The sequence below is a fragment of the Pistacia vera genome, unplaced genomic scaffold (genome assembly GCF_008641045.1).
Source record: "Pistacia vera cultivar Batoury unplaced genomic scaffold, PisVer_v2 Contig349, whole genome shotgun sequence".
NCBI lineage: Eukaryota > Viridiplantae > Streptophyta > Magnoliopsida > Sapindales > Anacardiaceae > Pistacia > Pistacia vera.
The window spans coordinates 42,637-60,295 of NW_022196167.1; positions in this window are offsets into that span (position 1 = coordinate 42,637).

A 17,659-nucleotide genomic window follows, 5' to 3' on the forward strand; every position below is an offset into this window, starting at 1 on the left:
TTGTTGATTTAAGCTCACATTAGCCCTAGTTTTTTGGGCATAACAAATGTAAAGACCTAAAATTGAGTTTGGGAATAATTATGTGGGGAAAATAGCACAAGTTTAAGACAAAGAATTTTTGGCTCTTTAAAAAAGAAAATTGAATTAAGGGTTGTTGATGCCCAATTTTGTCAAGGCAGCTTGCAGAGGCCAAAGCGATTCCAAGGCTATCTCACACTCCGAAAAAAGGTACATTGGGCCCCATGTCAAGGTATGTTCTCTTAACCCTTTTTGAGAGACTGACAACACCAAGCAGTTTAATGGTGCATTTTGGTGGGTTATCATGTGGTAGGACCAATGTTTTAAAACCTAACCCGGGGCATAACCTGGCAAAGTTTCCGGGTCCCAGGTTGACCCGTTGACAAAAAAATTTAAAATTCAGCAAATACACCCCTAAAAATTACATGTAAGTCCCTATATGTTTGAACTTTATCAAACACACCCTAAATGCAAATCGACCGGCGACTGATTGGCAGCGGTGACACCCCAGATGCAAGCCAATCGTCCTTTGAGCCAATTTCCATTAAAATCTACCTAAGATCTGGCTGAAATAGGTTCGATTTCGGCCAGATCTCACCAACGCTGGCATGGGTATTCCAGGCCAGATCTCATCCACGCCGGCGTCGACAACCCTCCCCATCACCCAAGAATCACCCCTCCTCCTCCCGACCAAAACCCACCTCACCCTACCTCCGTTAGCCTCTCCAATCGTCAGCGAAATCCCGTCGTTGCCGCTGCCAGATTTGTTCGAGTTCCAGTCTATTTACTCACCGGAAATCAACGATGTCACCACCATTACATTCAACGGCGCTTTATCTTCAAAAGCCCTAAGATTCCGGCCGTCAATTGTTTGCCGATCATCCACCCAAATCCTAGGGTTTTAGGTAAATAAGAAAAGTATAAACCTGGCCTGTTGAAGCTTTCGGGTCCTAGTTGAACAGGCCGGGCCGGGTTTTAAAACAATGGGTAGGACAGAGGGTCCAATTAGGCTTACTAAGGCCGAGGTACTTTTTTGAATTAGGGCCACTTGGGGATTCTAATGTGGTACTTTAATCTTAATAAGCTACAAAAATGATAACAAGGCACAAGTATAACTTATTTTCAAAATGACTTTCTAAATTATAAAAACTTCCTAAATTAGCATTATGTGTAATTATAAATGAAATTACAAGTTTTTCCACATTTTTTACAAAAAAGAAAAAAAAAATTCCAAGATTACGAAAAATATCCCCGTTTTAACAACTTGTTAACTTTTAAGTGCAAAATCGTGTTTACTGATTTTATATTTTCTAAAATCTTATAAAAATAGTAAAAAGCTCAATTTTTAAATTTCCTAATTTTTGGAGGGATATTTTATTTTATAAAAATGTTTCTTTATTAAAAGTTTACTACTTCAACCTTCCAAGCCCTTTTTATTTTTTATATAATCAAAATTCTTTATCTTTTAGGATTATTATCCTAATTGTTTTATTATTCTTTAAATACCTTCCTAACGAACCTAGTTTTTTATTAAGAGTTGCATCCATGCTCGGGTTATGATTTATCAAATAGTTTGATTGCTATCGTCATTATGCATTGTCTCCATAAGTTTTATCTCTATCAATGGGGGATTTTATTAAAAGACCATTTTAACAAAAAATTTAATTAAAAGGCTATAGAGTTTGTAAATTTTAACTAAATGGCCTTGTTTTTTATTAAGCTTAATTAAACATGATTAGGAGGTTAATTAGGATTAATGAATAATTGTGTAATCTTTTGAAAATTATAATAAGTCTCCAAAGAGTCGAAAATCTTGCAAACAAACCCAAACACCTTCTTCTTCTTCCTCCCGCCACATTAACGCATTCCTCCGCCATTAACATCTTCTCCAACACATATCCTCCTCCTCCTCCAGCTACTGCTGAAATTTCGTCCAGGTATGTGTATCTCCCTTTTCGATTTACAAAAATTTAATGATGGATTGGGTTTGGGTTATGATTTTGATTTAGTTGTTTAGGTTGTTGGGTTATGTTTGATGTAATGAAGTTGAGAGGAGTGGAATTTGTTGAAAATTTTCTTGCATTGTGGGTAGCTGGGGGTGGTAGCACCGATTGTAGGTGGAGATGACTGAAAACGTGTTCTGGATATGATGGATCACTTAAGCGATCTGTACGTCTAGTAATGCAGTAGATAGATTGTTTAAATGATCAGGTATTTGGCATAAGATTGCTTAAGCGATTTGCTAAAAGCCTGTGTATAGCAGCAGATCGCTTAAGCAATCAATAAATTGCAATGGATTGCTTAAGCAATCATGCCTATTTACACTGGATCGCTTAAGCGATCCATTATATCGCTTAAGCGATCATGCTTATTTACACTGGATCGCTTAAGCGATACAACAGATCTGTCAAGCGACTATGCATATGCTTTTTAAAATATTCCAACCCTTAGTACATCAGTTAAGAATATTTTTTTTCTTCCATTATAGGTAGTTGGCTATTATTAGACATGGGACAAGTTGTTTTGGGTGTTGAATATTTTGGTGAGTGGGTTAAGGAAGAAAGTAGGTGAAAGTGGATTGGGAAGAGCAAAGAAGTTATACCAATTGCTGTGATCACAGACGTTAGTTTTGATGAGTTGATTGACGCAATAATTAGAAGAGGTGATTTGAGTTGCTCACGCAGTGATATAGTTGTGAAGTATGTTTTAAGCAGAGTTCCTGAACATTATAAGGTACCTCCTACTATATTAAAGTCGGATGAAAGTGTGAAGTTATATATGATTGATGTGGCCGATAATGGTTCGAGGCCGATTTTAAGGATTTCTTTTGTAGGAAAACCGTTGGAAGTTGGTTCAAAGGAAGGGGATACCGAGGAATTTGTCAGAGATTTGCCTGGTTTTAATTTGAACTACGAGGGCATTGATTTGTTAGTGGAAAAATCAAGAGTAGACGATGAATTGGGTGGTGAGGAGGACATTGTAGAAGAGGTTGGTCATGGGCGGCAAAATGAAAATGTTGAGGAGGAGGACCTTGTACATGTTCCCGCAGATGTAGGGATTCCTTTAAATAAAAATTATGCAAAAGGTGTAGTTTGTGAGGAAGAGAACACTATGGTCGTTTATGCAAGTTCAGAGGGGGCAATTGCAGGTAATAGTGAATCAGCTCATGTTTTTACGGATGGATCGGAGTTACGCATAGGGTATTTATTTGACAACAAAGAGGAAGTGGTAAGGAAGCTAAAACTTGTTACGGTGAGAGGTAATTTTGAGTTCATCACCAAAAAGTCAAATTCAATATTTGTGATGGTTGCATGTTGTGACTGAAAGTGCAAGTGGCGGGTTTATTGTAGAAGGTTGGCGGAGTCCAAAAAATTTATTATTAGCACATATACCCATGAGCACACATGTGGTTTTAGACATATTTCAGGTGAGCATCGAAAAGCCTCCGCTGATGTTATTGGACAATTTGTCAAAAGTCAATTCGTTGAAGGGAAAGGTTCATCTCCTAAAGAGATTCAGAGACTTGTGCGCACAGAGTTGGGATGTGTTGTTAGTTACTGGAAATGCTAGAAAGGGAGACAACGTGCACAAGATTTTATGAGGGGTATGCCAGAGCACAGGTACGCAGTATTAGAAGCGTACCGTTATATGCTTGAGTTGACGAACGAAGGTAGCAAGACGGCTTTGAAGTGGGACAGGAATATGATGTTTAAATATTTTTTTGTTGCTTACGGTTCTGCTATAAGGGGTTTTGTAAACATGAGAAAGGTGTTGGCTGTTGACTGCTGCTTTTTGACGGGAAAGTATAGAGGTACATTGCTGGTGGCCATTGCAAAGGACAGCGAGAACATAAAACAAAAGTTTAAGTGTGATGGCCTCCTTCAGACATACTACATGGCAGCAAAAGCTTATCGGGTTGATGAGTTCGAGGAGCACTTCCAACAAATCTGAATCAGGGATGATAGAGTTGCTAAGTATCTTAAGCATGATGTTGGTTTCGAGCGATGGAGTAGAGCTTACTTTCCTGGAAGAGGGTTTAATGTCATGACCACGAACATAGCCGAGTCCATAAATTCGAAGTTGCTAATAGAAAGAGAGTTTCCAATAGTTGCACTTTTTGATGCAATCCAGAGGACATTGTCACGGTGGTTCCATGAGCGTAGTACGGAGTCAGATAATTTTACTACAACCCTTGTTCCGTCCGCTGAAAAATTATTGCGAGAATGTATGGAACTGTCAAATGCACTGTTTGCCTATCCTCTTAATTCTCAAGAGTTCACTGTGCGCGGCTATGATTCAGATGCCCTAGTTAACCTTGTTAGTAAAACTTGCAGTTATAAAGTGCTTGACATTCAACGTTTAACTTGTCCTCATACACTAGCAGTACTGAAACACCAATGGAAGCTGGATTTTGGTTCAAGAATTTACATGGAACTTTGCTGCCCTCTGTATATGGCAAATCACTACATGCTAGCTTATTCAAAAACGATATATCCAGTGCCTCCAGAAGAGCAGTGGGTAGTGCCACCAGAGTTGGCTAACATTATCATCCATCCGCCATTCAAGAAGACAGCAAAAGGGAGAAAAAGAGTTAATCGTATTCCATCAGCCTCTGAGGTTCCTCGAAAGATGAATAAGTGTTAGTAATTTTAGTTTGTCAAAAATCAGGAGAAAAGATGGAAAAGTATGTATTGCCTAAGATATCACGGATCGCTTAGGCAATCGTGCACCTGGGCAGATATTGATTCTATCCATCACATGATCGCTTAATCGACCAAGTGAAAAAGAGAAGAATCACTCAAGTGATATCACGGATCGCTTAAGCGATCATGCACTTGGGCGGATATTGATTCTGCCCATCACATGATCGCTTAATCGACCAAGTGAAAAAGAGAAGAATCGCTTAAGCGATATCACGGATTCCTTAAGCGATCATGCACCTGGGCAGATATTGATTCTGCCCATCACATGATCGCTTAATCGACCAAGTGAAAATTTAACCGTTTTCTTCTTTAACCGTATCTCAACTCTGAAGTAATTTTCTTGCTTGAACTCTGAACATATAGGGTGTACGATTCGTTCAGTGGAACTTTACCGTTTTTATATTTTAATTAAACATATAGTTGTTGTACGTCTATATCTAACATATATGATGTAGAATGTTTACGTCTATATTAAACATATGTGCATAAACTTGGAAAAGAAATATGGTAGTAAATTACCTTTAATCACTTAAGCGATCCTGTCTATTTAGCATATGATCGCTTAAGAAGGTTACAACATTTATGCTGAAAACCTTATTGTGATAACATGAGCCGTTGTTAATAGTCAAAAAGTTTCTGAAAAATTCTGGCACTCTCTTGGTTTACAGACTACAAAGCATATGGTTACAAGGTTCAAATTTTTATTATTATTATATTTTAGTGTTAAGCGAGACATTAAATCGCTTAAGCAATTAAACAAATTTCCTTTTGTAGAGGCGATCAAGGATCGCTAGATCTTTGGGTCGAAGAGAAGTAGATAACCATGCAAGCTTAGTGAACATATTTTCTTCTTCTTTCTTCAGAACATAAAGGATGCGTTTGGTTGAATATTCCTATCCATATTCCCAATCCTATTCCCAAAATATTTGTTTGTTTAATTATTTAGGAAATATTAGTATATTTTTTTAATTAATTAAGACCCTTTAAGTTTATTAATTTCATTAAATACCCCCAAAAAAAGTTTAAAAATTAACAGAAACACCCCCACCCACCCATACTTGCCAGATTTTGGCCTGTCACAACGGCCTACAAACGACCGGAACTGGCCGACCGAAAAAGGCCACATCTGGCCGTCATGGACGACCATTTCTTTGACTATCTCTGATGGCTAGATCTGACATTTTTCGACCGTTGACTACCAGATCTGGCCGTAGATCTGGTCTTTTCTGGCCAGATCCATGGTCGATGTGGCCAAAAAAGACCATATCAACACACTACTAGCCAGATCCGATAGGTCTGCATCGTAACGCCCTTTTCCGGTCAGATTCCGGCGGTGGTAGGTAGGTGGAGGTGTTTTTGTTAAATTTTAAAATTTTTCTTGCCGGTATTTATGAAATTAATAAACTTAACGGTTCTAAAAGTAATTAAAAAATAAACTAATATTTACTAAATAATTAAACAAACAAATATTTTGGGAATAAGATTGAGAATATGGATAGGAATATTCAACCAAACGCAGCCTTTATGTTCTGAAGAAAGAAGAAGAAGATATGTTCACTAAGCTTGCATGGTTATCTAGTTCTTTTTGACCCAAATCTCTAGCCTTGAATTTGAGAATGATTATTGTACAATACAAAGGAAATTAGGCATGATCGCTTAAGCGATGCGAGATATCACTTAAGCAAATCATGACTTATGTATATAGGATCGCTTAACCGATATATAAAATTGAACTCTGTAACAATATGGTCTGCACTCTGTAGACCAAGGGACTGCCAGAAATTTTTAGAAACTTTTAGACTATTAACAATGGCTCCTGTTATCACAATAAAGTTTTCAGCACAACTGTTGTAACCTTCTTAAGCGACGAAAGCTAAATAGACGGGATCGCTTACGTGATTAAGGGTAATTTACTGCCATATTTCTTTTCCAAGTTTATGGACATATGTTTAATATAGACGTAAACATTCTGCACCGTATATATTTAATATATACGTAAAATAACTATATGTTTAATTAAAATATAATAACAGTCAAGTTCCATTGAACGAATCGTACACCGTATAAATTTAATATAGACGTAAACATTCTACACCATGTATGTTTGATATAGATGTACAAGAACTATACGTTTAATAAAAATATAATAACGGTCATGGTCTACTAAACGAATCGTAAATAGCTTAAGCGATCCCGTGTATTCGGATTTTCTTTATTGTATTTCAGAAGATCGGGTAAGCGATTACGCTATCTTAAACATATAAGGTGTACGATTCGTTCTTAGTAGAACATGACCGTTATTATATTTTAATTAAACATATAGTTCTTTTACGTCAATATGAAACATATAAGGTGTAGAATGTTTACGTCTATGCTAAACATATAGTTCTTTTTTTTTTTGGCATAAACAAAGAAAGAGCGAGAAGTACCTCATGAAGTTTGAAGGGTTGAAAAGAACTAGGTAACCATGCAAGCTTAGTGAACAGATATTCTTCTTCTTTTCTCTGAACATAAAGATGTTAAGCTTGCATGGTTACCTAGTTCTCTTCAACCCTTCAAACTTCATGAGGTACTTCTCGCTCTTTCTTTGTTTATGCAAAACAAAAAGAACTATATGTTTAATATAAATATAATAACGGTCATGGTCCACTGAACGAATCGTAAACCCTATATGTTTAGCATAGACGTAAACATTCTACACCTTATATGTTTCATATTGACGTAAAAGAACTACATGTTTAATTAAAATACAATAACGGTCATGTTCTACTGAGAACGAATCGTACACCTTATATGTTTAAGATAACGTTTTTCGCTTAATCGATCTTCTGAAATACAATAAATAAAATCCGAATACACAGGATCGCTTAAGCGATTTTCTATATCGCTTAAGCGATCCTGTGTATTTAGACATAGTCGCTTAAGAGATCCAGTGTTATTTATGATATCGCTTAACTGATCCTAACCTTTTACACTAAATCGCTTAAGCGATTTACGATCGCTTAAGCGATCATGACAAAGAATACACAAGTGCCCACCCGAACGATCGCTTAAGTGATGCCCGCAGACATGATAGCTTAAGAGATCACTTAAGCGATGCCCGCGAACATGATAGCTTAAGCGATCTTAAATAGCTTAAGCGATCATTACCGAGACAGAATCATCCGCGCAGACCTATAATCGCTTAAGCGATCCATTTGTATCACTTAAGCGATTCTTTGCTTTTGCTCTTGGTTGTTTAAGCGATTTCAGATCGCTTAAGCGATTTTATCCGCGGCAGAATCATCTGCCCAAATCTATGATCGCTTAAGCGATCCTTTGTATCGCTTAAGCGATTCATTCAGTTTACTCTTGGTCGCTTAAGCGATTTCAGATCGCTTAAGCGATCTTGTCTTCGGCAGAATCAACATGTGCCCAGATCTATGATCGCTTAAGCGATCCTTACTTATCGCTTAAGCGATTCTTTGCTTTTACTCTTGGTCGCTTAAGCGATTTCAGATCGCTTAAGTGATCTTGTCTGCAGCAGAATCAACATCTACCTAGATCTATTATCACTTAAGTGATCCTTACCTATTGCTTAAGCAATTGCTGGCTTTTACTTTTGGTCGCTTAAGCGATTTCAGATCGCTTCAGCAATCTTTTTCCAGGAAGAATCTTCTGCCCAGATCTATGGTTGCTTAGGCGATCCCTTTGTATCGCGTAAGCTATTCTTTGGAAAAGACTCTTGGTCGCTTAAGCAATTTCAGATCGCTTAAGCAATCTTTACCGAGGCAGAATCAACATCTGCCTAGACGTATGATCGCTTAAGCGATCTTATGAATCGCTTAAGCGATTCTTCGTAAAAGAACTCTTGGTCACTTAAACGATCATTTGTGGAAAACTCTTGGTCGTTTAAGAGATATATGTGGTCGCTCATATACGTAATTGTTTGGTACCATGGCTGTCTTTAAGTTAATTAATTTCGAAATGACTGTGATTGGGATACATTTCTACCTCACTCATTTCCCTCCCAAATCCAAAAAGAATTTGTATCGGAAAATTAAGTAATTGATATCAATCTAATTCATCACAACTCAAAATAGGAGAGACATCAATGTAATTGAAAGTTTAAACTTAAAATCATCCATAATAGTGCCGAAACACAATAACTCCTAAGACATTTCAACTCTAGCTCTGATTGTAATAAAATTTCCTCCACCCAAACAATTGCAAAGAAGAACCCAATTCCAAGTATCATTTTTCGTACCATTTCCCTTCCATACATTCTCATTTCCCTCCTGTGACCTGCCAACCAGCCTCTGAGAAGTTTTCAAATTCTGTATAATCACTGTCTAAGATCATTGTTTGGTACCATGCCTTGCTAGCAGCCTTGATTGCAGATGCCTCCTCCTGCTAACCAGCCTTTGAGAAGTTTTCAAATTCTGTTTGCCAGGAACCTCTCTAAGATCATTGTTTGGTACCATGCCTTCCTAGCAGCCTTTATTGTAGATGCCTCCTCTTGCCAACTAGCCTTTGAGAAGTTTCCTCTCATTGTTTGCCAGGAACCTGCAAAATTATTCGGCACACACTTGCAGACATGTTAGCTCTTGCAAATTAAAAAAAACATGTAAAAAAGTTACAGAGTGCGAGATTGAGAAGTTCACTCAATCCATCTCTTTCGGTAAAGCTCCATATAAGCATAACACCTGCAGCATCAGCACCACAACCTAAGTATCAACATCAACATCAACATCAACATTAACATCAACATCACATAAACTACAAAATTCAAAGTCCAACTTTCATACCTTTTGATTGGGTTCTAGTCACTCAAAACGGATCTATATGCCTATAGAAGCACTCAATAGCCCAACGCTCCTGACAGTTACTCATTGTTTTGTCATTCAAGCCGTCCATCGGGGTGTTGGTCATGTTGAACTGAATAAATTTCGGGGCATATGCCCCACATTCAGCACTACAATAGGAAGAAGACATTATCATTAGAATAAACTTATAGAACAATTTTATTATGTAAGTTAGTTTTACACAAAATTTACCTTGACTCATTTATTGGGACGGTAGAGCGCTTAAGTGGCCACTTTTCGGTTAGTACTTGATCACCGAAGTACCCAAACATCCCGCTGTCACGCAATAGCCGTGGGAACAACCTGGACAGTGGCTCCAACTCGATCTCCAACTGCTTGTCTCGACAAATAGTTGGGTTGCAGTCAAGGATCTTCAGCAACCCCTCCTCTAGATGCACAATGACTATTATCCAATGAATCTCTCTGACGTTGATGATGCAGTAGACTCTTTTAACCATTGCTCAACCGAGGCCATATTTGGGCCTTCCCCCCCGTACATACTGCATAATCCTGTCATCAAACTTAAAATCATCAGGGATGCAGTCCAACTGTTTTAGGGCCAATCTTTTTTGTTTCGCTCCTTTTGTTGCATCTCTACCAACGACATTTTTAATTAAAGTGCGATATGTCGAAACAAGCATTTGGCCAAACGCCATATCAATGATGGCATAGTGGGGATACAATAGATCACCATTACTGGTCTGTCGTAGCCTCATCAGTGCCAATATCTCATCGATATGCTGCATCAAATAAAAACAATAAGATAAGTATGGAAAACATAAGCAAAAATAAGGAAAATTAATCTCTTTTACTCATGGTCTCTTAAGTGATTCTTGATCGCTTAAGCGATCCTTTGTATTACTTAAGCGATTCATTCAGTTTACTCTTGGTCACTTAAGCGATTTTAAATCGTTTAAGTGATCTTGTCTGAGGCAGAATCATCTGCCTAGATCTAAGATCGCTTAAACGATCTGAAATCGCTTAAGTGACCAAGAGTAAACTGAATGAATCGCTATAAGCGATCTTTTGTATCGCTTAAGCGATTATTTCAGTTTACTCTTGGTGGCATTCGAGAGCTATACCCATTGGGATTACGACCAAATAGACATTGAGATTGAAGCGGCTGGGTTAAGATTAAAGGATTAAGCTTTTGAATATGTAGTTGCTTTAAAATGTCGCTTCAATCTGATTGATTTTGTTTCTTATTGTAGGGAGTCGTCCGTCCCTTTCTCACTGCTACTGGGGATGAAGCGGAAAAGGACTATGTCATATCTTTCGAAGCACTGGAGGATGAAAAGGATGAACGAATAGACCGCTTGATACGGGACCAACAAGGGGTCACGCATGTGATGACAGTTGTAGGGCCACTGCTTGACAACGTGGTTGATGCTGAGGATAATGAAGCTCCAATCGGGGGGAGGGACGAGGAGGAGGAGAAGAGGGAGGAAGAGGTTCGTATGCCTCAGTAAATCGGTACAACAAGTATCGCTTTCTCGAGACACCGACGTCGGGAGAATGGGGTGGTTGACCTCATAAACGGTCTGTTTTAGAGTTTTACAACAGCCGTTTATGACAGCTTTGACAAGATGGAAGAGCAGATGAAAATGGTGGAGGAGAAAATGGATAAAATGGCAGAGAAAGTTGGTACAGTGGAGGAGGAAGTTGGTGGAGTATTAAAGGCGGTTGAAGTGTAACCTGGGTGAAAAGAGAGAGCCGAAAGAGCAAGTTTGTCAAATCGCCTTACACGGTAGTGACACATGTAAAAAAGAGGAAAATTAAGAAACAAATGGAGGAAGAAGCAAAAATGGAGGAGGTTAAGGAGGTTGGTGGAGGAAGTGCCGTAGTGAAAATGGAGGAGGGTGAGGTGGGAGGAGAAGGAAGCGGGGATGTACAAATGGAGGAAGGGGGAGGAAGTGGGCAAGCGAAAATGGACTCAAAGGTCGATTTGTATAGGCCAATAGAGGAGGAAAAGAAAAAACTCTTTTATGCCTATTACAATGATTCAGGAAGTGATGCCCATATAAAGTGTAAGACAGGGGATTATCATCGGGAATGGTTTGAAAAGTTGTTGACGATGGGCAGGTGGCTTGAGGACTCGGTGAGTTATTTTCGCTTAATTTTCCTTATTTTTGCTTATGTTTTCCATACTTATCTTCTTGTTTTTATTTGATACAACACATCGATGAGATATTGGCACTGATGAGCTACGACAAACTAGTAATAATGATCTATTGTATCCCGACTATGCCATCATCGATGTGGCGTTTGGCCAAACGCTTGTTTCGATATATCACACTTTAATTAAAAATGTCGTTGGTAGAAGTGCAACAAAAGGAGCGAAGCGAAAAAGATTGGCCCCAGAACAGTTGGACTGCATCCCTGATGATTTTAAGTTTGATAACAGGATTATGCAGTATGTACGGGGGGAAAGGCCAAATATGGCCACCGTTGAGCAATGGTTAAAAGAGTCTACTGCATCATCAACGTCAGAGAGATACACTGGATAGCAGTCGTCGCACATCTAGAGAAGGGGTTGCTGAAGATCTTTGACTATAACCCAACTATTTGTCGAGACAAGCAGTTGGAGATCGAGTTGGAGCCACTGTCCAGGTTGTTCCCGCGGCTATTGCGTGACAGCGGGATGTTTGGGCACTTCGGTGATCAAGTACTAACCGAAAAGTGGCCACTTAAGCGCTCTACCGTCCCAATAAATGAGTCAAGATAAATTTTGTATAAAACTAACTTACATAATACAATTGTTCTATAAGTTTATTCTAATGATAATGTCTTTTTCCTATTGTAGTGCTGAATGTGAGGCATATGCCCCAAAATTTATTCAGTTTGACATGACCAACACCCCAATGGACGACTTAAGTGACGAAACAATGAGTAACTGTCGGGAGCACTGGGCTGTTGAGTGCTTCCATGGGCATATGGATCCGTTTTGAGTGACCAGAACCCAATCAAAAGGTATGAAAGTTGGACTTTGAATTTTGTAGTTTATGTGATGTTGATGTTGATGTTGATACTTGGGTTGTGGTGCTGATGCTGCAGGTGTCATGCTTATATGGAGCTTTACCGAAAGAGATGGACTAAGTGAACTTCCAATCTCGCACTCTGTAACCTTTTTACATGTTTTTTTTAATTTACAAAAGCTGACGTGTCTGCAGGTGTGTACTGGATAATTTTGCAGGTTCCTGGCAAACAATGAGAGGAAACTTTTCAAAGGCTGGTTGGCAAGAGGAGGCATCTACAATAAAGGTTGCTGGGAAGGCATGGTACCAAAAAATGATCTTAGACAGGTTCCTGGCAAACAGAATTCGAAAACTTCTCAAAGGCTAGTTGGCAGGAGGAGGCATCTGCAATCAAGGCTGCTGGCAAGGCATGGTACCAAACAATGATCTCAGATAGGTTCCTGGCAAATCAAATTTAAAAACTTCTCAAAGGCTGGTTGGTAGGAGGAGGCATCTACAATTTAGGCTGCTGGCAAGGCATGGTACCAAACAATGACGTATATGAGCGACCACATATATCTCTTAAACGACCAAGAGTTTTCCACAAATGATCGCTTAAGCGATCTAAAATCGCTTAAGCGACCAAAAGTTCTTTTACAAATAATCGCTTAAGCGATTCATAAGATCGCTTAAGCGATCACACATCTAGGCAAATGTTGATTCTACCTCGGTAAAGATTGCTTAAGCGATTTCAGATTGCTTAAGCAACCAAGAGTCTTTTATGAAGAATAGCTTACGCGATACAAAGGGATCACTTAAGCGATCATAGATCTGGGCGGAAGATTCTGCCTAGAAAAAGATCACTGAAGCGATCTGAAATCGCTTAAGTGACCAAAAGTAAAAGCCAGGAATTGCTTCAGCGATAGGTAAGGATCGCTTAAGCGATCATAGATCTGGGCAGACGTTGATTCTGCTACAGACAAGATCATTTAAGCGATCTGAAATCGCTTAAGCGACCAAGAGTAAAAGCAAAGAATCGATTAAGCGATAGGTAAGGATCACTTAAACGATCATAGATCTAGGCACATGTTGATTCTGCCACGGACAAGATCACTTAAGCAACCAAGAGTAAACTGAATGAATCGCTTAAGCGATACAAAGGATCGCTTAAGCGATCATAGATCTGGATAGATGATTCTGTCACGGACAAGATCACTTAAGCGACCAAGAGTAAAAGCAAAGAATCGCTTAAGCGATACAAACGGATCGCTTAAGTGATTATAGGTCTGCGCAGATGATTTTGCCTCGGTAATGATCGCTTAAGCTATTTAAGATCGCTTAAGCGATCATGTCCGCGGGCATCGCTTAAGCGATCATGTCCGCGGGCATCGCTTAAGCGATCGTCCGGGTGGGTATTATGTATTCTTTGTCATGATCGCTTAAGTGATATCATAAAAAACACTGGATCTCTTAAGCGACTAGGTGTAAATACACAGGATCGCTTAAGCGATCCTCTGTATTCGGATTTTATTTATTGTATTTCAGAAGATCGATTAAGCGAATAACGCTATCTTAAACATATAAGGTGTACGATTCGTTCTCAGTAGAACATGATCGTTATTGTATTTTAATTAAACATATAGTTCTTTTACGTTTATATGAAACATATAAGGTGTAGAATGTTTATGTCTATGCTAAACATATAGGGTTTATGATTCGTTCAGTGGACCATGACTGTTATTATATTTATATTAAACATATAGTTCTTTTTGTTTTGCATAAACAAAGAAAGAGCGAGAAGTATCTCATGAAGTTTGAAGGGTTGAAGAGAACTAGGTAAGCATGCAAGATTAACATCTTTATGTTCCGAGAAAAGAAGAAGAATATTTGTTCACTGAGCTTGCATGGTTACCTAGTTCTCTTCAACCCTTCAAACTTCATGAGGTACTTCTTGCTCTTTATTTGTTTATGCAAAACAAAAAGAACTATATGTTTAATATAAATATAATAATGATCATGATCATGGTCATGGTCATGGTTCACTAAACAAATCGTAAACCCTATACGTTTAGTATAGACGTAAATATTCTACATTTTATATGTTTCATATTGATGTAAAAGAACTATATGTTTAATTAAAATATAATAACGGTCATGTTCTACTGAGAATGAATCGTACACCTTATATGTTTAAGATAGTGTTAATCGCTTAACCGATCTTCTGAAATACAATAAAGAAAATCCAAATACACAGGATCGCTTAAGCCATTTACGATTCGTTCAGTGGACTATGACCGTTATTATATTTTTAGTAAACGTATAGTTCTTGTATGTCTATATTAAACATATATGGTGTAGAATGTTTACGTCTATATTAAATTTATAGGGTGTACGATTCGTTCAGTGGAACTTGACCGTTATTATATTTTAATTAAACATTTAGTTATTTTACGTATATATTAAACATATACGGTGCAGAATGTTTACGTCTATATTAAACATATGTCCATAAACTTGGAAAAGAAATATGGCAGTAAATTACCCTTAATCACTTAAGCGATCCCATCTATTTAGCTTTCGTCGCTTCAGAAGGTTACAGTAGTTGTGTTGAAAACTTTATTGTGATAACAGGAGCCATTGTTAATAGTCTAAAAATTCTAGCAGTCCCTTGGTCTATAGAGTGCAGACCATATTGTTACAGAGTTCAATTTTATATATCGGTTAAGCGATCCTATATACATAAGTCATGATTTGCTTAAGTGATATCTCGCATCGCTTAAGCGATCATGTCTAATTTCCTTTGTATTGTACAATAATCATTCTCAAATTCAAGGCTAGAGATTTGGGTCGAAAAGAACTAGATAACCATGCAAGCTTAGTGAACATATCTTCTTCTTCTTTCTTTAGAATATAAAGGGTGCGTTTGGTTGAATATTCCTATCCATATTCTCAATCTTATTCCCAAAATATTTGTTTGTTTGATTATTTAGTAAATATTAGTTTTTTTTAATTACTTTTAGACCCCTTAAGTTTATTAATTTCATAAATACCGGTAGGAAAAATTTTAAAATTTAACAAAAACACCCCCACCTACCCACCACCGCCAGAATCTGGCGGGAAAAGGGCGTTACCATGCAGACTTATCAGATCTGGCCGGTAGGGCGTCAATATGGCCTTTTCCGGCCACATCGACCACGGTTATGGCCAGAAAATGCCAGATCTGGCTGTCGACGGCTAGAAAAGGCCAGATCTGGCTGTCATGGACGGCCAAAGAAATGGCCGTCATTGACCATCAACAACGGCCACTTCTTTGGCCGTCCATGACGGCCAGATGTGGCCTTTTTCGGCTGGCCAGTTCCCGTCGTTTGTAGGCCGTTGTGCCAGATTCCGGCTACCACCGATGGTGGTTGCCGGAATCTGGCAAGTATGGGTGGGTGGGGGTGTTTCTATTAATTTTTAAACTTTTTTTCTCGGGCTATTGATAATCCGTGGATTATACTGTTTTCATTAGACTTTTTAGTCGGATTTCAGGTACTTTCTAGTTCATTTTAACCTGAATTGTTGCTTAAATCTTTACATTTTGTGTTTCATGTTAAAACGGACATTTTGAGCAAATAAGGACAAAATTGGAAATTCTAAACTCAGAAGTAAGCGGATCTCAGAAGTTGGGAGAGTTCTGAAGCAGAATAAAGCACTATGAAGCTCACTTCTAAGGGAGAGCACCGAAGATCGAATAATCAAGCGAAGATGAAAGCAGAGTGGCAGTTCTGTAATTTCAGAACTTTGCAAGAAGCTTCGCCGCGGCGAAGACTTATTCTTTGTCGCGGCGAAATACGCCCGACACGAACATGCCTGCTTCTCTCTTCGCCGCGGCGACGGTCGTGAATTCCAGTTTTGTAAAACACACAGTTTTACTTTGTGCGTGTTTTTCTGGGAAATTTGGGTGAAGTATAAAAGGAAAAACTTAGCATTTTTCCAAGGGAGGTCAAACAGAGTTTAGAGCAGCTTTTGCATTTCTTTTGATTTTATCTTTGAACAATTTTGAGCGGTAGAAGGGTGAAGATTCGATTTCAAACCAGAGGATTCATTATTTGGGGAGATTTCTTATCTTTTCTGTTATTTTCATTATGTTGAACTTTAATATTTTCGTTTCTTTCATTTGTGTTGTTGATTTAGCCATGAACTAACCCATTTTGGGTTAGGGTTTTTATTGTAATTCGGATTTTAATGGGTTAAGTGATTTATTGTTTTATTTTCATTTGATTATGCTTGGATTGTGTGTTTACTCTAAATGTTTAATGCTTATATGTGATGAACATGATGAGATTGAGAAATGAATCATGTTAGGCTTCTTAGGTAATCACCATTATAGTATTGGATGCTAGAGATAGATTCAAGAATTAATGAAATCATTGTGGGATTCTTTTGCTTAATGAGTTTAGATTTGTTAACTTTCAAATTGTTGGGTGTGGAAATTTAATAAGGAAGAATAGGAAACATAGCCTAAGAAGGTATGTTTAACACCTTAGTGAGTTCGATTTACAACTAATGCATATGAATGTGAACGTAGTTTAATTTTTAGGTTTAACCCATAAAGTCCGAATGAAGTCAAATCCCAACCCTTTTTAATTGAATTGATTTTATCCGTATTTTCTTTTTCTCTCATTTCATAGTTAAATTTTAGTCAGTTATTTCAGATTTTGTTTTCTTTAATTAAAATTGCTCCCATTATCTAAAGAAGTCGATTGCTTTAACTTGAGAACAGTAGAATACTTAGTGCTTAGCTAACAATCCTCGTGGGAACGATACTCACTCATCATTGTATTACTTGTGTGATTAGTATACCTGCTACATATTGCATGTTGTAGGAAACACGCATCAGGTATTTAATGAAATTAATAAACTTAAGGGGTCTTAATTAATTAAAAAAATATACTAATATTTCCTAAATAATTAAACAATCAAATATTTTGGGAATATAGATAGGAATATTCAACCAAACGCACCCTTTATGTTCTGAAGAAAGAAGAAGAAAATATGTTCACTAAGCTTGCATGGTTATCTAGGTTTTTAGCATAACTGCTATAACCCTCTTAAGCGATCGCCTGCTAAATAGACGGGATCGCTTAAGTGATTAAAG